Raw genomic sequence first — 22,758 nt, forward strand, 5'->3', positions numbered from 1 at the left:
TGTTCCAGGAATACTCCAAAAGTGAGACCCTATGTAATTTGGTCCAGGCTGTAACTAGGTCTGGTGCTAGCTTTTTTTGCTGCCCTGTGCGAACAATTAGGGGCGGATTTTAAAAGGAGCGCGAATAGCCTACTTTTGTTTGCGCTCCAGGCGCAAACAAAAGTACGCTGGATTTTAGTAGATACGCGCGGAGCCGCGCGTATCTGCTAAAAACCTGGATCGGCGCGCGCAAGGCTATGGATTTTGTATAGCCGGCGCGCGCCGAGCCGCGCAGCCTACCCCCATTCCCTCCAAGGCCGCTCCGAAATCGGAGCGGCCTTGGAGGGAATCCTCTAACGCCCTCCCCTCACCTTCCCCTCCCTTCCTCTACCTAACCCACCCGCCCGGCCCTGTCTACTCCTCCCCCTTACCTTTCTCCGGGGATTTACGCCTCCCGGAGGGAGGCGTAAATCCCCGCGCGCGAGCGGGCCTCCTGTGCGCCGGGCCGCGACCTGGGGGCGGGTACGGAGGGCGCGGCCACGCCCCCGTACCGCCCCGGGCCGTAGCCACGCCCCCGTACCCGCCCCCAAAACGCTGCCGACATGCCCCCGAAACGCCGCGACGACCGGGCCCGCCCCCGACACGCCCCCCTCGGAGAACCCCGGGACTTACGCGAGTCCCGGGGCTCTGCGCGTGCCGGTAGGCCTATGTAAAATAGGCTTCCCGGCGCGCAGGGCCCTGCTCGCCTAAATCCGCCCGGTTTTGGGCGGATTTAGGTGAGCAGGGCTCTTAAAATCCGCCCCTTACTGTGCTGCCTCCCCACCCCCCTTTTTCATTCTTTGTCTGTCCCGGGCCCACCAAAACAAATCTCAGCTCCCTTTGAAAAATGATACCATCTGCACCCTCCCCCCCCCCCCCAGGCTATTAGTTGCCCTAGATAAACCTTATAGCCTTGCACAATGCCCCCCTCCCAACCCTCAGCCTGTTCCACACACACACAGTTAAGAGTTATACATTTATATTTTTCATGTAAAATATTATAAAGTCACAAACACAGAAGCAAACCTCCTCTCGTGACAAATTACCATAAATTGCAAATAAAGAGAGGGAAATAGAATACAATTCTATTATTTAGAAAGAATCCACAATCAAGAGACAATATCATCAGCACATGCTCGAACTGTTATAATCTGCTGTCTCTCGCCACGCAATGGGCCGCAAGCAGTTTTCAGTCTTATAGAGCAATTCTCATATAATCATTTATTGTCTTTTGTTGTAACTATCCCAAACGAATTTTATATCTTTATTTTAATGAAAGTACTAAACTCTTTATTTACGCATCTCTTTTAGCAAAAAAGTGCATTAAGCTAAAGGGCAATGAACTCGTAAACACATTAAAAGAATACTTAGCCCAACAGATGATTATTCACACAAATGAAACTGCTTTCTTTCTCCCAACATGGCACATGTTTCAACTGCAAAAGCAGTCTTCTTCAGGGGATATCCGTATTATAATTCTGGGCACAGCTATTCATAGATCCCGGACAATTTCTTAGCGTCTCTTACAAGATCCAAACATGGAGTCTCAGAAGACTCCCTACTGCCTGGAATCAATCACAGACGTGAACATTGTGAGTTTCTATTCCAGTTGCATATAGGAACCGGTACTCGCTCCTTGAGGGCCCATGTTCCTAGAACTCTGAAGACTCTCTTCTGTCTAAGACGCTATCGCAGGTTCGGAGATCGTGAGTTATTACAGATTGCAGATAGGAACCGGACTCGCTCCTCGAGGGCCGATGTTCCTAAAACCCTCTGAAGACTCTCTTCTATTTCAGAAGTTATTTCATATACAGATATTGTGAGTTCTTATTTCAGTTTGCATACAGGAACCAGTATTCGCCTAAAGGCTCCTGTTCCTGAATAAACTAACTATTCTCTATTGCCTAGAAACCATTACAGAGATAGAGAACTGTGAGTCACCATCGCTGTCTCAGAGCTGTCCCTGGAACCAGGTACTCGCTCCTCGAGGACCTAACTCTCTCCAGCTACTGAGCCTTCTTATTAATCTATGTGAGTGTATCATCTACTTCTGGTTATATATCCAGCATACCCTGTCTACTCACTATCTATAGTCTCTCTCTACAGCTTAGCAAACCCGGAGATAGCAATTCCAGGATCTGAGGGACTTCAGCCCTGCCGGGCACTCCAGCTCACTACTGCCACCTCTGGTGGTTCTACTACCTGTCTAATAAAGAACTATCTGTGTCTGTCTCCATACTCCAGCCTAGTCAGTGGTCCCTCTCATGATATCCTCCTGAGGGCGCTGTCATCTGCCATCGACCCAAGGATTCACCATTTCACATTGCTAGCCTCTCCCCTCTGGGGGAGCAACTATAACAGATTGTTAACTCCTATCAGTAAAGATAACAGATTGCTAGCTCCTCCTTCTTTAGGAGTAAAGTTACAACAGATTGCTAACTCCGCCCTCCTGGCGGGGTAAACTCTAAACAGATTGCTAGCTCCATGCCTCTGGGGGATCAGAGCGATAACAGATTGCTAACTCCGCCCTCCTGGCGGGGTGAGCTCCAACAGATTGCTAAACTCCTCCTTCCACAGGAGCAGATCTCTAACAGATTGCTAACTCTTCCTTCTTGAGGAGTTGAGCTCTAACAGATTGCTAACTCTTCCTTCTTGAGGAGTTGAGCTCTAACAGATTGCTAACTCCTCCTTCTTGAGGAGTTCAGCTCTAACAGTCAGACAGCTAGTGCTTCTGCAGGGTGGACACCAAGAGGATTATTGGACCAGCAAAGGTATGTCAGATAAGACGTCTTTATATTCAGCCCTCAATATGGGACATACAGTATACTGGTCCAATAGGGAGCCTGGAGGGGCATGTCTGACTGTAGGAAAACAGAATAAAATAGTAGAACTTCTGGAGGTCGTGTGATGCTATGAGCCCAGCAAGAAGTGTGTTCTGAGAGCTGTAGGTGCCACCCCTGATTTATATATTTATTGGCCTCTATTTCTTTGTGTATCATAGTTTCTGCAAACTCCTTCTCTTTGGTACATAGACAGAATTATTATTAACTCTAAAATGTCTATTAAATTGGCAAAAAAGACAAAGATAAAGTCAAGGCAGGTGAAACCAAGATGGCAAAGGCTCATGACAAAGGGACAATATGGACCTTCAATGAAGTGGTGACCTTAAGCTTCACTAATTCAGTGGTAAAATTTGAATCTATAACTATTCACATCAGTGAAGTAAAAGCTTTGACTGCAGACATTGACAAGAGAGTTGATGAAGTAGAAGTGAGGGTGTCATCTGTGAAAGATGAAAATGCCAGGCTAGCAGGAAAACTGCAAGCTTTGGAAAAGATGCTGGCGAATAGTGATGCCAAGATAGATGACTTGGAAAACTATTTAAGGCACACAAACTGCACTTTGTGGAAATTTCTGAAAGTATTGCTGATGATGAACTGATAATGCTATTTGAAAATTGGTTGCTTCAAGAACTAAATTTGCCAGAATTAATGAGGAAAATAACAGTGGCCTGAAATAGAGTAGGCCTGAAATCAAGCTCCTGTAGTAAAACCTGAGTCATTTTGGCACATTTTTTAAAATTATGCACATAACTATCAAATTTTACAAGCATACTATAAACTGAAGACATTTTCTCTGAAGGGAAACAAAGTACTTATATTCTAAGACTTTTTCATTCAAATCCAATGACCTCATCAGTGGCTATCTGTCTCAGTTACGCAAGCCAGTTAAAGGTAATCCCCAGGCAGGAGAAGTACAGGATTCGAGAGCAAGGCAGTGCAGGTTCTTATGCCTGACTGGCCATCTCCCCCTTCGGTTGAGCTCGCAGGTTCTGGTGCCTGGCAAGACTTCGTTGGTGGTGCACCTGAGGTAGGATTTCAAGCAGAGATGAGGCAGGCTAAGATCAGGGCTGGTGGCAAAGGCGAGGCAAAATTGGAACAAGGTACAAGGCAAGGCAGGGGCCAGGCAGACAAGACCCCAGAGGGACGAAGACAGAAACATGGCAAAACAGGAACAGGGCAATCAAGACAATAAGACCAGGGTAGGGACAGGACTAGTCAGGCACAGGGCAGGACTAGGGCACGGCAAGGCAGGGATCAGACAAACAAGAAAAGAAAACAGCAAGTGGAAATGTATGCGGAAATGTACGCGGAAACGCCATTGTCAAAATTTTAAATCAAGACGGACTACAAATACAACGCTGAACTCCAGCCCTTGAGAAAGAACGACGGGCGTTCGAAACATGGTTCCATGTCGGGCATGTTTACTATCTATGATTTCAGCGAGTTTCTCAAGTTAAGTTGTTGGAATTATATAAACTGCATGATTCACATATTGCATATGAAAAAAATATAAAAATGGGACTTTGACCGATGATTAAAAATAAGGCCTATCAACTAGAAATAATGATGAAGCCTATTATGACTGGTCAATAACACCTTAAGCGTCTTTACTTAAATTGTAATGTACTATTGGCAATTTGGTTGGTCATATTTGGTTTTTGCCACAGTACCTGAACTTGCTAAAATTGGGATTCACGTGAGTTGTTGTTAATTTATTCGTTCAACATGTGTTCCAACTTCATGGTCTTCCCCAGGACATCGTATCAGACCGAGGGCCACAATTTACCACCCGCTACTGGAAGGCGCTATGTAAGCGCTTCAAGGTCCAGTTGAGTCTCTCATCAGCCTTCCAACCTCAAAGTAACGGACAGACTGAACGTACGAACCGGACTATGAAGACCTTCTTGCGCTCCTTTGTAAACGAAAGACAAGACGATTGGGCCAAGCTTCTCCCATGGGCAGAATTTTCATACAACAATCATACACACTCTACTACAGGAAGTTCTTCCTTCTTAGCCGTCTATGGGAAGCAACTTCGGCCGCCCTTGCCCTCACCTGAACCCAGCGCACTGCCAGCAGTGCAACTCTCTGCCTGCCAGCTACTTGCCCTCTGGACGTCTATCCAAAAGAAGATGCAAAAAGCCGCCCTTGCTGACAAAAGATGGGCAGACAGCCACCGTCAGCCAGCACCAGTCTACCTCCCAGGGGACCGTACTTGGCTGAGTACAAAGAATCTACAACTTCAGATTCCTTCCCGCAGACTCGCCCCCAGATTCTGTGGACCATTCCGCATTGCTGAGCGCGTAGGAGCTGTCTTCTATCGCTTGCGCTTACCCTCCTCGATGCATGTACACAATGTCTTCCATGTGTCCCTTTTGAAGCCTCTCATCCTCTCCAGGTACCATCCCCGAGCTCCTGAATCTGCAGATCCTTCCGTGCCAGGAGACACCACTTACCAAGTTCGGGAGGTTCTAGATGTCAGATTCCATCAACATCGCTGGGAGTACCTCATCGCCTGGGAGGGTTGTGGATCTGAGGACAACACTTGGGAGCCAGCCTGCAACATCCTTGATAAGGACTTATTGAAAGCCTTCCATGAGGATCACCCAGGTAAACCCGGGCCTGCTAAGAGGGGGCGTAAGAGGGGGGGTACTGTTGCAGTCCCAGTCACGGCAGTCGCGACTAGGCCCTTACCTCCTTGGTCCCGGCCCGTCTCCGAGGGTCTGCGGCCTGTTTCGCGGCATCCCCGCGGGGGGGGACGCCACCATGAAGCCCTGCCTGGACGCCTTCTCCCTAGGCGTGCGCGCGCAAGCCGCGCTTATGAAGGCCGTTCCCGCCACTGAAGGCTCCGCCCTATCCGTGACGTCAGAAGCCGCGGCCTATGTAAGGCTGCCGCGGAGCCCAGGACTTTGCCTTGCAACGGGGTTCCTTGCGGTTCTCAGTTGCTCCGTGCCCCGGAGTGCACTATTGCGTTAGCGACACCGTCCCTGCCTGAGACTTGTCTCCTCTCAGTGCTCAAGTCTTGCTTTTGTCTGGCTTACTTGCGGTAACCTGATCTGCTTCAGTTCCAGCTTGGTTCCAGATTCCAGTAGCTAGTTCCGCTTCAGCTCCTGTCTGGTTCCAGTAGCCAGTTCCGCTTCAGCTCCTGTCTGGTTCCAGTAGCCAGTTCCGCTTCAGCTCTTGTCTGGTTCCAGTCGCCAGTCCTGCTTCAGCTCCTGTCTGGTTCCAGTAGCCAGTCCTGCTTCAGCTCCTGTCTGGTTCCAGTCGCCAGTCCTATTCCAGCTCCTGTCTGGTTCCAGTAGCCAGTCCTTTTCCAGCTCCTGCTCGCTGCAGTCCTAGCCTGCTTCAGTTCCTGCCTGTCTTCTGATTCCTGCCTGCTCCAGCCTCAGCGTCCGTGATCTCCTAAGTCCCAGCGGCCGGGCTCCTACAGGCTCCTCCCAGGGGAGTACTGGCTTCCAGTGTGAATCACCTAAGTCCCAGCGGCTGGGCTCCTACGGGCTCCTCCCGGGGGAGTACCAGCTTACAGGGTGAAGCTCACGTCCAGCTCCTGCCTGGTATCCGCCTCTCGACCTGTCACTCTTGAGAGATTTATTTATTTATTTAATATATATTTCTATACTGGACTTCACGAATAGAATTCACATCAGGCCGGTTTACATGGAACTTAGAGGATTAACAATTGTAACCAAACAAGAAGGCCGAAACAAGCAAAGTTACATATAACAAGGGCATTGAACTTGGGGGCTATAGTAGCCAGGAAGTAGGCAGAGTGGAATTAACAACATATAAATAATATATGACGGGTTAAGAGATTAGTAAGAGATATAGTACACCTCTCCCCAGTCTCTCACAGGTCATAAGAACATAAGAACATAAGAAAATGCCATACTGGGTCAGACCAAGGGTCCATCAAGCCCAGCATCCTGTTTCCAACAGTGGCCAATCCAGGTCATAAGAACCTGGCAAGTACCCAAAAACTAAGTCTATTCCATGTAACCATTGCTAATGGCAGTGGCTATTCTGTAAGTGAACTTAATAGCAGGTAATGGACTTCTCCTCCAAGAACTTATCCAATCCTTTTTTAAACACAGCTATACTAACTGCACGAACCACATTCTCTGGCAACAAATTCCAGAGTTTAATTGTGCGTTGAGTAAAAAAGAACTTTCTCCGATTAGTTTTAAATGTGCCCCATGCTAACTTCATGGAGTGTCCCCTAGTCTTTCTACTATCCGAAAGAGTAAACAACCGATTTACATCTACCCGTTCTAGACCTCTCATGATTTTAAACACCTCTATCATATCCCCCCTCAGTCGTCTCTTCTCCAAGCTGAAAAGTCCACTAAACACTTCACTCACAAGAGGCCCAGTGGTAAGAACAGGCAAAAGGAAGCGCTAGGGACACTAGCGCATCCCTAGCGCCTCCTTTTGGACCGGAGCAGCGGCTGTCAGCGGGTTTGACAGCCGAAGCTCAATTTTGCCAGCGTTGGTTCTCGAGCCCGCTGACAGCCATGGGCTCGGAAACCAGACACCGGCAAAATTGAGCGTCCGGTTTTCAACCCGACAGCCGCGGGCCGACTTCAAATTTTTATTTTTTACTTTTCGAAACTTTTGGGACCTCTGACTTAATATCGCCATGATATTAAGTCAGAGGGTGCACAGAAAAGCTGTTTTTACTGCTTTTCTGTGCACTTTCCCGGTGCCCGAAGAAATTAGCGCCTACCTTTGGGTAGGCGCTAATTTCTGAAAGCAAAATGTGCGGCTTGGCTGCACATTTTATTTTCTGAATCACACGGGAATACCTAATAGGGCCATCAACATGCATTTGCATGTTGTGGGCGGTATTAGGTTCGGCGGGTTGGACACGCATTTTTGGCCCCTTACTGAATAAGGGGTAATGCTAGCGAGGAAGCAGGAAGAAGGTGCAGGACCCTGGATAGCGGCAATGCTGCCGCTGAGGAGAGGAGGAGCCGGAGCAGGCCTCGACCAGGCCTGACGTGGGAGGCGGCTTGTGAGCCGTGAAGAGGAAGGCTGAAGAGTGGCCCCATGCTGCAGGGGAGCTTGAGGACTGCGGCCTCCTGGCTGCAGCGGAGATGACTTTAGCGGCTCCATGTCACAGGAAGAACTGGTCACTGGCTGCGCATTGCCACAGCTGGCGGTGAAGGCATCCTGGACGTGAAGACGAAGCTGAGGGCAGCTCCAGCTACCATGCAGGTCCCAAAGGGAGCAGCTCCAGCCACATGAAGATCCCACGGAGACCCCGCTGGTGCAGGGAAGGTGATGGCGGCTTCCCAGCCGCAGGAAGCCACAGTGTAAGCGGATCCTGCTGCTGCCGAACCACGAGGGTGGCCTCCGGGCCGTGGAAAGCAGGCAGGCAGCGTGGAACAGGCATCGGCAGTGGCAGCCACCAGGCGCCACTGAGGAAGGAGGCTGCTCGCGGCTAGGCCCGCGAGCAGAATCGCAACAGGTGAGACGTAAAGTTGGAGTGGCAGAGAAAGCAGTCATAATGTTTGATCCCTCAAAGATTTCTTAAATCCTTATCAAACCAAAGATGATTTTGTTATAATTTCTGGATGGAGTGATGTCCCTTTAGAAGAATTTCATTTATATACAAAGGTTCTTCAACCTGCATATGTGGCCAGTCATACACCCTTTACAAAGACCTGGATGTGTTTTGTAAGTCTACAATTGCTGGTGTCCCAAAACAGGCAGTGAGGGCATTAATTTCAATTCAAACAAGCTTTGATGACTGACACTATTGATGACAAGTTTGAGATTTAGGCTAATTCAATCCTTTTTTGTATCTTTTACATTGTGTCCAATATATGTGCACATATTTTGATGTAATTAATAACATGACAAACTGCTGCTGTTTAGGGAATTTTTAGCATACAGATGCTCATAAACTTGGAAAAACAAGAAGAACTTTTTCAAGAAAATATAAAAAGGATGGTTGCACTATTTCAATTCAAAACAAAGGTGACATTTCACAGTTAAAATTTTGTAACTTATATGTCTTAACTTTATAAATTGTTGAGTTTTGTACTTTGTATATTTTTTATTTGTATATAGTGCATTGTTTAAAAACAAACAATATGAATGGTTTTCAATTTAAAAAAATTCACTTTGCATAGTCATAGGTGTGAATATGCAAAATTATTTAAATTTGCCACCAAATTTTTAAAAATCTGCTACAGAATTTGCTAATGTTTGTTGCAGAATCTTGAAACATCTACCACAGAAAACCTTGGGCTCTGATTACAGGTGAGATCTAATCAGTGGTATGATCAATCCCTTTGTACTGCTGGCTTTGCTTCTCCCTGTGTACACCAGAATCCCTCTAGCTATAACCATCATGTTGTAATACTGATTTGCTGCCTTGAAACCATCAGACAAGATAGTCCACTGGTCCAGAGGTTTATTCCTTGGTCAGTACATATCAGCTTTTCATCCCACATCATGAACCGCTCATTTGAATTCTGCACCCCAAATGCATGAGTCTTTACTTTTTAAATTTAATATTAATTGTCAAGCATTCAATCACACCTCAAACGTTTAGATACATTTTTATTTTATCTACTCCCTCAGGTGTGTCCACTCTGTTGCAGATCTTAGTGTCATATGCAATAAACCAAATTTTTCCTTCTGATTCTGTTAGTCGGTGGACCCCTGAGCTGAGACAAGGTTGGCGCCACCTACAGGAAGGAACCTCCTGCAGGTCCTCATCATTGGGAGGAGGGTACACTCAGTGCAAAGACCCAACAGGACCTTTACCAATACAAGCCCTCATTCCCCGCAGGTTGAGCCCTTGGGTACCAGGGCCGGCTGGACTTAGGTGCAGGTCTCTGGAAGACTATGAATCCCACGAAGACATCAGATGGAGTCAGGCATACCAGAGACTGGGGCAGGCGGTGAAAAATGGAATCCAGATGAAAGCCAAACATCAGGGCAGGCAGCAGGCAAAAGGAACCAAGGAACAGGCAGGAGGTCGAGGCTGGCAGCTGATAAGAAGAACTGAGGAACAGGCCAAAGGTCGAGGCAGGCGGCAGTCAAGACAAAATCCAAGAACATACCAAGGTCTGAACCAGAGAAACAGTCACGGGATCAGAGGTCAGGAGCAGGAACCAGGAGCACAGAGAATGGAGCAGGAGCAGGAACCAGGAGCACGAAGTCAGGAACTGGGACACAGAGGCAGGTGCAATCAGCTACTCTAAGCAGAGTGGGACCTGTTGATGAGGCAAAGGGAAGATGGCCAGACAGGGTTTAAATAGTCCCCCTAGCCTGACATCATTGACCGGGGCTGCAGGAAGCTTTCTCGCCGCTGGCCCTTTAAATTGTGGGGAGAGCCGCACATGCACACACCTAGAGGGGCCGACGGGGAAGTCAGCATTGGCATCGGTGTCTGTGAGAGCAGCGGCCGGGGAGCGGGCCCAGGATGGGTGGAACAGTGTGGCCCAGGACGGAGCAGGAGCGGGCCCCTTGCCCCTAAAGGTGAGGGATGCCAGCTGTGGCAATGTGCAGCCAGCGACCACAACAGATTCCTCCTCAATATGCATATTAATTGTAGATATCCTGAAAACCCCATTGGCCAGGAGGTCCCCAAACAGGTTTAGGAATAACTGAACTAGAATACTTGGGTATCAGGCTTTAATCCTTGCAAATTATATATTAAATATTAGTAGTGTTTCCTTTCTGGGGAAAAAAAAAAAGGTGCTGGTATTCCCATACTGAATGCATGTTTTTTTTATATTTTTGAGGGACCACAGAACAAATCAAGCAGGTAGAGGTAAAAGATGCTGATACTCAGTACTAGCACATTCTTCCTGATTACAGAGGCCAGTTTTGTTTTGTTTTTTTTACAAACAACAAAGTCTTCCACAGTTACTTTATCTCCATCTTGTCTGTCCAATAAAGGAAGTTCAGTTAATTCACACCTACATCTACATACACAAAAGATACCAACAGAATCAGGGACTTTTCTTTTTATATGGAAAAAGAATTTAAACAAAATAATTGGTTACTGGGAAACAAAATATATCATGTTTACAATTATTGCTTTCTTTCAAATTCAACTTTTATTAGTTTTTCTTCCAACAGAGAAAGCAGATGCAATTTTCCTGCATTAATGTTTCAGTACCATGGAGAGTGCCAAGATAGTTTGTAACATGCCAGAACTATTTTAAGAACTGGGCAAACATTTCCTATCCTACTGTGAAAAGAAACAGCATCATTTCCCTCAAAATAAATAAATAACAATTTGCAAGATTCTGTTATATTCACTGAAAATCACTGATGTAGTCAGCAGCAATATACATTAATTTTTACGAGTGGGTGTAAATTGAGTAGGGAATCTTTTTTTTTTTTTTTAGTACTAGTCGCAAATGTGAAATGTCTGTAAATAATATGTCAGAATTGTTGCAGGTGTGGACCCTTGGACTATGGTGGAGTTGACGCAACATGCAGGAAGGAGCCCTGCAAGTCCCCACTGTTGGCTGGTAAAGCTGGCTGTGGCAGAGGCCCAACTGGAGTTTCACCTATACCAATCTTAGGTTGATCCCTCAGGTGATGGGGCCAGCAGAACCTAGGCACGGGCCTCTGCAAAAGAGATGAAGATCCGTCAAACTCATCGAGTCACAAGCCGGGGTCCGGGACAGGCTGTCCCACAGACCACCGCTCTAACCTTCAGCTGACTTGTGGTGGGGCACTGCCAGTGTGTGCAGTGAGATGCCACTACTGCTGACCTCTCCCAGGCCAGCTGCCCTTCCCCAGGCAGCTGAGCTCTGCTGCCAACTTCTTCAGGCCAGCCACCCTTCCTCAATGTGACTGGACGCCGCCGCTGATTTTTTTATGGTGCGCTGCCTTAGGCAGACACATGCGCCTCTCTTCAGAATTTAAAGGGACCATGGCAGTAAATCCCCCCGCAGCTCCTACCAATGATGTCTGCTACTGAGGTCTATAAAAGGACTCTCCTGACATGATTCCAGTGCCTCAGCAAAAAGTAAGCCTGCTTCCAAGTAGTTTGAGTTGCTAGCATCTTTGTCTTAGGTTCCTGTATTAGAGATGTGAATCGTGTGATCGATCGTCTTAACGATCGATTTCGGCTGGGAGGGGGAGGGAATCGGATCGTTGCTGTTTGGGTTTTTTGAAAATCGTGAAAATCGAAAACCGGCACACTAAAACATCCCTAAAACCCACCCCGACCCTTTAAAATAAATCCCCCACCCTCCCGAACCCCCCCCCCCAAAATGCCTTAAATTACCTGGGGTCTAGTGGGGGGGGGGAGGGCGGGAAAACCGGCACACTAAAACAACCCTAAAACCCACCTGACCCTTTAAAATAAATCCCCCACCCTCCCGAACCCCCCCAAAATGCCTTAAATTACCTGGGGTCCAGAGGAAGGATCCCGGTGTGATCTTTTACTCTCGGACCTCCTGTGCTTGTAGAAATGGCGCTGGCGCTACCTTTGCCTTGTCATATGACAGGTCAAAGGTAGCGCCGGCGCCATTTTGTTTTTTGTCCCCTGAGGTCAGGAGCGTAGGAGATCGCTCCCGGACCCCCGCTGGACCCCCAGGGACTTTTGGCCAGCTTGGGGGGCCTCCTGACCCCCACAAGACTTGCCAAAAGTCCAGCAGGGGTCCGGAACGACCTCCTGCAGTCGAATCGTGTTGTCTATGGCCGGCGTCATTTTGCACAAAATGGTGGTGCAAAATGGCGCCGGCCATAGACAACACGATTCGACTGCAGGAGGTCATTCCGGACCCCCGCTGGACTTTTGGCAAGTCTTGTGGGGGTCAGGAGGCCCCCCAAGCTGGCCAAAAGTCCCTGGGGGTCCAGCGGGGGTCCGGGAACGACTTCCTGCATGCGAATCGTTTTTCCGTACGGAAAAACCAAAGGTAGCGCCGGCGCCATTTCTACAAGCACCGGAGGTCCGAGAGTGGAAGATCACAGCGGGACCCTTCCTCTGGACCCCAGGTAATTTAAGGCATTTTGGGGGGGTTCGGGAGGGTGGGGGATTTATTTTAAAGGGTCGGGGTGGGTTTTAGTGTTTTTTTAGTGTGCCGGTTTTTTCGCCCTCCCCCTTCCCCCGATTTACGATTTTTTGATGATAAATCGGGGGAATTGTTATTGTATCGCGGCTCTAACGATTTTTGACGATTTAAAATATATCGGACGATATTTTAAATCGTCAAAAAACGATTCACATCCCTATCCTGTATGTTCCAGTTCCAGTACATTACCAGTCTTCATCTTCAGCTCCAGCAATCTTCATCCTTGTGTTCAGCTCCAGCAGCCTTCATCTTTGTCTCCAACTTTTGTGGTTCTTGTCTTCTCATCAGTCCTCATGGTTGCCGCTTCAGTTCTTCAGTGTGCTTCTCCTGCTTGTTCCACTCCTTGCCTGCCTGCCCTGCCTATCCATCTCCTATTCTCCCTTCAGACGGATACTCAATATTGACCTTGGCATGACTTCTGGACCAGCCTGACTGCTGCCTGGCTTTGACCATAGCCAGCCACCAGATACACCTTGCCTTCTCCTGTTCCAACTGTGCTATATCCACAGATTTCACCACAAGCAGAGGCCCCCATCTAAGATCTGCCGGCCATGTTACCCAAAGGCTCAAACAGAGGGGAATGTGAGCTGGTAAAGGAAAACCTCCAGTTGGACCTCTGCCTCATCTGGATCTGCCTACATATGTTGGGGACCCTGCAGGTAGCGGCAACTCTGTCTTGACTCAAGGTTCCATGCTTGCAACAGGGAAATTTACCGTTTAGCCCATCTATCTGTTTCCTATCTTTTAACCAGTTGGGAATCCACAGTAGGACACTGTCCTCTAACCCAGTGCTTCTCAGCTGGTGTGTTGCGACACACTAGTGTGTCGCCAAACACTAGCAGGTATGTCGCGTCTCCCGGTGTCCCACGCCCGTTGCACTTCCCTTCTCCATTTTTCTAGCCACTGCGGGCCAATTGGAAGCCTCCTTTCTTCCTACCCCCATTGCCCAATGGGAAGCCTCCTTCATTCTACCTGCACCCGCGCAGGCCAATCGGAAACCTCCTCCCTTCTATCTACCAATGGGAGTAGGAAGAAGGGAGAAAGCCTTTGATTGGCCAGTGAGGCAGGCATCGCCTAGCCCAGGGGTGGGATGGGAGAAATAGCGGTTTCGAACTCCGACGAAGCAAGGCCGCCACAGCCCGTGCCGGCGAAGAGGAAACCCAATGCTGATGAAGCAAGGCTGCCACAGCCCGTAGTGGCAAAGCAGCAACCCGACCCCGACCGAGGCTACCACGGGAGCACATCCCAGTGGTGGCGAAGAGGAAACCCGATGATTGGGTGTCCTTATTACCATGGGCGGAATTTTCCTATAACCGCCACAAGCACTCTGCGATGGACCAATCCCCATTTCAGTTGGTCTATGGGAAGGTCCCGAGACCTCCCCTACCTCTGCCTCTGATGGTGCCGTCTCCGACAGTCCAATTTATGGCACGGCATCTGCGCCACTTATGGCAAATCACCCAGGAAAAACTCTGCCTGGCAGTGGCCAAAGCAAAGAAATATGTGGATAAGTCCCGGCGACCCGCTCCGGTCTTCCTTCCGGGGCAGAAGGTATGGTTAATTACCAGAAACATTCACTTATGGACTCCCTCTATGTGCCTGGCCCCTAGGTACATTGGTCCATTTGCAGTAGTCGAGCGAGTCGGGGCAGTCTCCTATCAATTGCGTCTGCCTTCCACCTTGAGGATCCACAACGTTTTCCACGTATCCCTACTCAAGCCTGTGATCCTCTCAAAGTTTCATACGAAGCCTCCCGAGCCAGCTGCCGCTACGGCAGATCCTGATGTCATATTCACCGTAAAAGATGTCCTGGATGTTCGATTCCACCACCGTCGGTGGGAATACCTCCTCTCATGGGAGGGGTATGGTCCTGAGGAGAATTCCTGGGAGCCGTCCTCCAATATCCTAGACAAAAACCTCCTCCACCAATTCCATCGGGACTACCCCGGGAAGCCTCGGCCTCCAGGGAGGGGGCGTAGGAGGGGGGGTACTGTTATGGCCCAGGGCCGTGTGCTGGGCCCCCTACCTACCTCAAGGCCGGCTCGGGTCGTGGGGGATCTGTCTAGGCCTGTTCAGGCCTCTGCTGCGGCTCTCCCTCCTCGAGGGAGACGCCGGCATTTCGCCGCGGCTGGCCCCGCCCCCTAGGCGTGTGCACGCGCAGGGGCTGAGGATTTAAAGGGGCCAGTGTGGGAAACCTCTGGGCCGCCCCTGGATGACATCAGTAGCTCCAGACTACTTAAGCCCTGCTTCCTGGTTCCTTCTTCGCCTTGCAACGAGGTTCCTCAGGTCTTCTGACTGCTAGTTGCTGCGTTCCTTGGATTGCTCTTCGTCTTCAACCCGGCTTGACTCCTGACTTATCCTCCGTCTTGTCCTTTGGTTCTGGTATCTGCTTCTGACCTCTGGTTCCGACCCGGCTTCGCCCAATACTCCGTCTTCAGCTTCTGTCCCTGGCTTGTCTTCCTCTGACCTCTGGTTCTGACCCTGTTCCGTCCACGACACCATCTCCTGTCTCACCCCTGGCTTGGTTCCTCTTCTGACTCCCGGCTTCCGACTCGGCTTCGTTCCTGGACTCCGTCTTTGGCCATCGTTGCTCCTCTGGTTCCTGGTGTTCGCCGGCCCAGAAGATTCGCCTAAGTCCCAGCGGCTGGGCCCCTACGGGCTCCTCCTGGGGGGCTCTGGCTTCCAGGGTGAATCTCCAAAAGTCCCAGCGGCTGGACTCCTACAGGCTCCTCCCGGGGGAGTACCGGTCTCCAGGGTGAAGACTCTTCAGTCACCAGGGCCCAACGTCGTCCGTCCTTTCTCCGGCTGCCGATTCCTTGGTCGCATAGGACTCAGCCTTATTCCAGTGCCAAAGCCTTCTCCGAGTCCTCCGAGCCGCCTCCCGGTTGGGACGCTTGCTGTGGTCCTCCACAGCGCTCCATCCCCAGTCCCAACCGGCCCAAGAGTCCACAACCGTAACAGAAATGATACAATACCATGTAATGGACCCATTCTGTATGAACATGTACACCAGATTTTAAAAGAAACTACGTCCATGAAGAAGCCCTAAGCATTTGGGCGAAACGAGGCTCTCGTTGGACAAGATTAATTTTCAACAGGACTTAACTAATTCATAGTAGTATAAGAGTAATTAACATCATATGTTTAAAAATATATGGGGTACAAGTGTGTCAAATAAGGATTAAAAAATGATGTATTTAGCATTGTAATTGCATTGGATGCAAAGGAATTTCTAGCACTTTATATATTTTATGTATAGAATGAGTGGGGAATGAATGAGATGTGTTTGGTATGAATGAAGGTATTTAAGGGTAAAGCATGAGTGTGATTTTAGAGTGTTCAGGTAAGGGTCTGAGTAGGTAACATAAAGAACAGCCATATTGAATGTATTTATAAGAAATGTCTTGTTAATAAATGATAATTAAATGTAGAGATTGACTTTAGGACCTCTGATTTGTGGTGTGATTTATATTAGGAAGATATGTAGCATTTTAAGACTTATCTGGATAAACAGAGTCTTTGCTGCTACTTAGCTGGATAACTCAGTACTTGTCCAGATAATTGCCACTTTCAAGATTTAGCTGGATAAATCAGAATTTATCCAGATAAGCAGTATGCAACTGCTATACTCTTGTATTTTTATGTCTAATTTAAAAAATATACGTGTGAAGATTTTACCTGTGAAATTTACACACATTTACCCCATAAGTAAGTTGAGAGATTTTCTAGCATGCGTGCAGCAATTAAATTACAATTTTATCAGTCTACCGGTTTGCCCAGTCCAACTGCAGGTCATTGAGACCCTCCTGGCTTTTCAGCCTGAACACCCCTGATTTCAGCCAGACCCCCACCCAGTCAATATTCCACTTTTAAGATGCTTATGATCACTTACTCCAGATATACAGCAGGTGTAAATATACACAAGTAAGCTGCCAAATTTACATGTGTAAATTGCTTATAAAACAGAAACTTAGATGCGTAAATGTTGGCCCTGCCTTGGACAACCCCTGGCTTGCCTCTTTTTTCCACGTGCAAACTTACTCACGTATCCTTACTAACGTGTATTTTGGGGTTTATATAATAGCATTTACGTGAGTAGATGCTATTTACATTCATATGTGCTGATTTTTACAAACACAACTCTTTGATCATTCATCTTATATATTTTACATGTGTAATGCATGTAATAATCCAGAATTAAACACAGAGGCAGGTATTTTATAAAGTATGTGCATGCTCCACGTCTGAAAATAATTACTTATGTGCGTACTTGGAATCACCAAGTCGCTGACACCGCCCCCAAGTTATCTCCACCTTCACCAGTTTACCTAGATTTTCCAGCAGATCTCTCTGAATACCCACTCATTCACCTAGATCTCCCACCCCAGAACTAGAAACAACTTCATGAGCCAATCAACAGATGTAGCAATGTATGTACAAGTTGAGTAGTGTATATGTGGATACCACTTACAAAACAGCAATTTGTGAAGTCCATATTCAAAAGTATTTAGCCAGATAACTCAGAAGTTAGCTGGCTAAATTAATATTTGGGTGCATATCTAGCTAAATCCTAGCCGGTTAATAAGTTAGGTGGCGAGAATTTAGCAGAATAAATTAGGGGTATTCTGGGGGCACAACTGGGATGAGACAAGTTAAACGGCTGAGGTAACCGCTAACTGCAATATTCAGAGATAGCCAGTTGACTTAGCTTTTAAAAAGAAACTGAAGACATGGCTATTCTGCCGAGCCTTCCCTGCCAATAGCCCAACAGCCTGATTTAGAATTATCATGCCTCCATCCCACTCGCCATTGTAAATAGTACTTTATTTATTGTATATAGTAATCTATCTTCGTTCTCCCCCTCTTTTTTTCCTTCTCCCAGTTAAGGCTACCTTGTTAGAATGTAACTTTCATGCTCCTTCAAATTGTCACTTGTTATATGGTTGGTTATAGTTCTACTTTGTTCGATGTAAACCGAGTTGATTTGATCTGTATCAAGAAAGTCGGTATATAAAAGCCTTAAATAAAATAAATAAATAAATGTGGTCGTCGGGCCAAACAACTGCCCTAAAGTTAGCTGGCTAACTTTAAGATAGCCGTTTATATTCAGCTGCAATATTAAACATGCTTCTAAACTTAGGAGGTCATTTATCAAAGTGCTACACTAATACCTAAACCTCACCTCGAGTACCGGTAGCTAGGTGGGCCTCATATAGAGGTATAAATACCTACCTAGTATGAAGGCCTTATAGCTCGCTCTCTCGCTCTCGCTCTCTCCAGTGGTTGTAGGTAGGAAATAAAAGAATTCTGGCACTTATCACAAAGTGGAAAAAAAGTTATCACAGTTTGCGCTAATACCTATCCGAAGCGCTAAGATGCACGCTTTGTGATAAACAGCCTATTACCATAAAACACACCCCTTTTCCTATCGCATGTGATATTTAGTGCATTTTGATGAATCCAGGCCTTAGCTGGATAAGTTTATCAGGATAACTTTGCTATCCAGACTGTGGGCCTCATTTTCCAAAGCTATCGCAGGCTTGTGCTGTTAGCGCAAGCCTGCGATAGCTGGCGAAAGTAGCGCAGGCCTGCGCTACTGAAATCGGGGCAGAGTCGGCCCCGGAAGAGGAAGAGGAGGAGTCGGGGGCGTCACTGGGGCCGACTCCGTGAGGACGGCACGCAGAGCGGAAAGGTAAGGCCCTTTTCGCTCGCTATTTCGCGCCCAATAACTACACCTTCTATGGTGTAGTTATTGGGCGCAATGCCGGCAGCGATCGCACCGTGGCGGTGCGATCGCTGCCGGCTAGCGCAGGACCACCCCCCCCCACCCCAGAGTAGCGCAATTTTCTAAAGTATCGCAGGCCTGCGATACTTTAGAAAATGAGGCCCTGTGTCTGAAAATGGACTTTGTCTGTGAATTCTTCTGAACCCCACCCCAGAATGCCCTTAAACCACTCCTGTTCACACTGATGCGCAACACTGCAACTACGTGCATATTCTCTAGATTCATAAAATAGCATATATGCCCATATATGCTACTTATGTGCATATATGCCAATTTCCCATGCCCAACCCCCACATAAATCTTTGAAAATTACCTCCAAAGAGAATAAATATTTGTATATATTCTTTTTTTTTTTTGGAGGGGAAGTGAATCTTTTCTGTAAAAGAAAAGAAAAAAAGACATTCAGCTTAAACTTCAAGATATTGTAGTTTTCAAATGACATGGAATTATATTTATGCTAAAAACATGTAAAGCCCACTAGGCTTCATCTTAGATACAAATGTGGAAATTTCAAGAAAGGTGAGTGTCCAGGGGTATATAGTGTTTTATGAGTGACTTTTATGGTTCATCCCCAAATCTACAGTATAGAGGTGTCTCCACCAGGCAAAATAGCAAGTCAACATCCTGATGGAGTAGAGAGAAGCAGCAAGAGCGCTCTGAAGAGGTTTCTCCAACTTTTCACCTTTTTCTAATCTAGAGGGAAGACTTCTTGTCTTGTAAAACAGACAGAGTGGATCTGTTTCCTACATTTTCTTCTATTTTGTGGGAGTAGGAAAGTTTTCCCCTTCACTTTTTCCACAAAGAGGGAAAAGCACAGCCCTCTGCAAATCTTTTGTATTCAAGAATCTAAACCACCCAGCCACCTCCCAGTCCTTCCCTGTTCCCATGTAACTCTCCTCCTCTTAATAAATTGGTGATTCCTTCTCCCTTGAGACCCCATTTTACTCACACTTGTTGTGTTGATTTCCTCAAGCTTACTAACTTATGTTATAATCTGCCTTGCATTGTTTTGACCTCATTGTAATGCATTTTCTGTTAACTATTTAACTCTTCTTTCTGCCTCTCCTCCTCCAGTTATCGTCCCTCCCTGCCCCAGTTCTCCCCACCCTGTTCCATGTGTTTTCCAACCTCAGTTTTGATGTAAACCGATATGATGTTCACACGAATACCGGTATAAAAAAGTTGTTAAATAAATAAATAAATAAATGTGTGCATCTCAAAGGGCGGAAAGTGAAACCATTGCTGATGGACTGCAGCTCTTACAGGTACCTGAAATAATTTATAATTTTAATAGCAAGGCTAACACTCTTTTTAGGAAGGTCTTGGAAGCAAAGAGAAGTCAGAAGAGACTCCTTCTAGAATGAGGAGTTATGAGATGAGGGTGAAAGGGGAGTAGAATCAGGAATAATCTAAGAAAATATTTCTTTACAGAGAGGGTAATGGATGCATGGAACAGCCTCCCATAGAAGTGGTGTAGACGAAAACAATATCATAATTAAAGAAAGCATGACATAAACACAGGGAGTACTAGGAATTGTAAAGCTAAATTAACTGGGTGGATGAGTAGCCATATAGGGGCAGATTTTAAAAGCTATTTTCAAAAGGCCCGGCAGCGCGCGTAAAGCCCCGGGACGCGTGTAAGTCCCGGGGCTTGAAAAAATGGGTGGTCTGGGGGCGGGGTATATGTGGGGCGGGACAGTCCGAGGCGGGGTGGGGGCGTGGCCAGAGGCCTCTCCACTGCCGCTGGGCCGGGGGATTGTTCGCTGGCAGTTGACCGGAGCGTGCAAGTTATGCCTCTGGCAGGCGTAACTTCTGAAATAAAGGTTCGGGGCAGTTTTTTTTCGGGCTGGGGGCGGGACAGGTAGGGGAAAGGAGGGGAAGGTGGGGAGGGGCAAGGAAAGTTCCCTCCGAGGCTGCTCCGATTTCAAAGCAGCCTCGGAGGGAATGGGGAAAGCCAGCTGGTCTCCCCGAGGGCTCAGCGCATGCAAGGTGCACTAGTGTGCACCTCCTTGTGTGCGCCGATCCCTGATTTTATAACATGCGTGCGGCTGCGCGCACATGTTATAAAATCGGGCATACATTTGTGCTCGCTGAGTAGCACACACAAATTACCCCGCACGCGTATGTTTTAAAATCCGGCCCATAGTCTTTTTCTGCCATCACATTGCTTTGTTTCTATCTACTTTTACTGCTCTGTGTTTTGTTTGGGCTGTAGACTGCATGATTTTGGATAAAAAAAGCATTGGAAAGCAATTCTTTTTTTTATTTAGCATCTTAAATAACCTTCAGTAAACGTTTGGAACAAAGATTCCTACATGGAGATTTGTTTTTATTCTGTACTAGCGGTACCCGGCCACGCGTTGCAGTGGCAGAGTCAGGTTCTTTTCCCTCCCTCCCCCTTCCCCTTGCTCATTTACCTCAGTCATTCATCCTCCTCCCCCTTGGTCACTCCCCCCCCCTTCCCTCCCCTGTCCCCACTCCAACTCTCTCCCCTCACACTCACCTCTCCCCTCATTCTCCCTCCCCTGACACTCACCTCCCCCCTCATTCTCCCTCCCCTCACTGTCACCTCCCCCCGCCTACTGCCTACCCTTCAGATCAGAAAACCTTTGTCTTTCTATTTCTGTGGGAACCCCCCACCCAAAAAAAAAAAAACCCCAATCCCAACCCTTTAAATGAAATAATAACCCCCCCTCCTGCCCCCCCCCCCCAAGACCTGGGAAATTAAAATTGTTGGTGCTACATGTGGTCTGTTCCTGGGCGTCTGTGCGCGTTATGTAGCCAAATAGGGGAGTGCCTAACCAAATTTGCACTCCCAAATTTGTTTTGTGGTCTGGGGAGGGCTATTTTGGTGCGTTCCCGAGATCGTGCAAGTTTAGTGTATGTATTTGTGTGTGAACCTCCCCCTTCCGCCAAAAAACAACCCTATGAGAAACGTTGTCTTAAACTAACCACCCCACACTCTCCTGCCCCCCCTCCCCCAGCCCTGTGAAAAACAGTAGTCCACCCCCTGCCCCCCCCAGAGTTGCCAAATGAATGAAACCTGCCCCCCCTTGTGATCCCTCCCCAAAATGTTCGCAATAAATTCATTACCACCCCCCACTCTCCAGACCCCCCCGAGACCTGATAAAAATGTCAGTCTGTGGAGCGGGCATTCAGGAGCGGTCCGGGAGCGATGTATTGGCGTTGATTCGTCGGCTGCAAGCACTGAAACGCTCTGACATAGTAAGGGCAAAGGGCCACCAGCTGCCAGTCCTGAAAATGGCGCTGAGGGGCCCTCGCCCTTACTATGTCACATGGGCTACTGCCGCCATTGGTGTCCCCGAGTGGCATAGTAAGGGAAAGGGCCGTCGGCGCCATGTTGATTGCTGGCAGCCGACAGCCGTAGTGCAGGAGATGTGTCCCGGACCGGTCCTGGCCCCCCCGCTGGAGCCTCCCGGACTTCTGTCAGGTTTTGTGTGTGTTGTGAGGGCCTGGGAAGTAAATAAATTTGGCATGTGTGTGGGGGGTGTGAGGAGGGTGGTTTTGTGTGTGTTGGGAGGCTGTGGGAAGTAAATCAATTTGGCATGTGTGTGGGGGTATGAGGAGGGTGGTGGGTGTATTTTATCTGTAAAGGAAATAGTTATCTTCCGGCGAAAAAAGTGCGCAAATGTGTTAAAATGGAAGTGAAACGTGGACCTGGACTGGCGAAATGATTAGTGTAGCGTGTGTTAGTGTAAGGTGTAACAGATGGCGCTTACGTCCAGCAGATGTCACTGTTTTCTGGAAAACATCTTTAAACCTATTTTACCTGACACAGGTGTGACATATCTGTAATGTAAGTACAGAAGAACCTTCCTGTATGCGAAATGAAGGTTGTGTCCAAATTTGAAAGCAATCGGTTCAGTGGTTTCTGAGATTAGCAATTTTGTCCAAACTAATTAACATTTTTATTTATATAGATGAAATGATCCCCCCTGAGACTTGCTATTATCACTGCTCCCCCACTGGAGAATCCAGATTCAGAACTGAAGCCAATTTTCCCCTACAGTACAACATCTAAAAGTAGTCCCTTGCCCAATAC

This window comes from Rhinatrema bivittatum, chromosome 1, assembly GCF_901001135.1.
Source record: "Rhinatrema bivittatum chromosome 1, aRhiBiv1.1, whole genome shotgun sequence".
NCBI lineage: Eukaryota > Metazoa > Chordata > Amphibia > Gymnophiona > Rhinatrematidae > Rhinatrema > Rhinatrema bivittatum.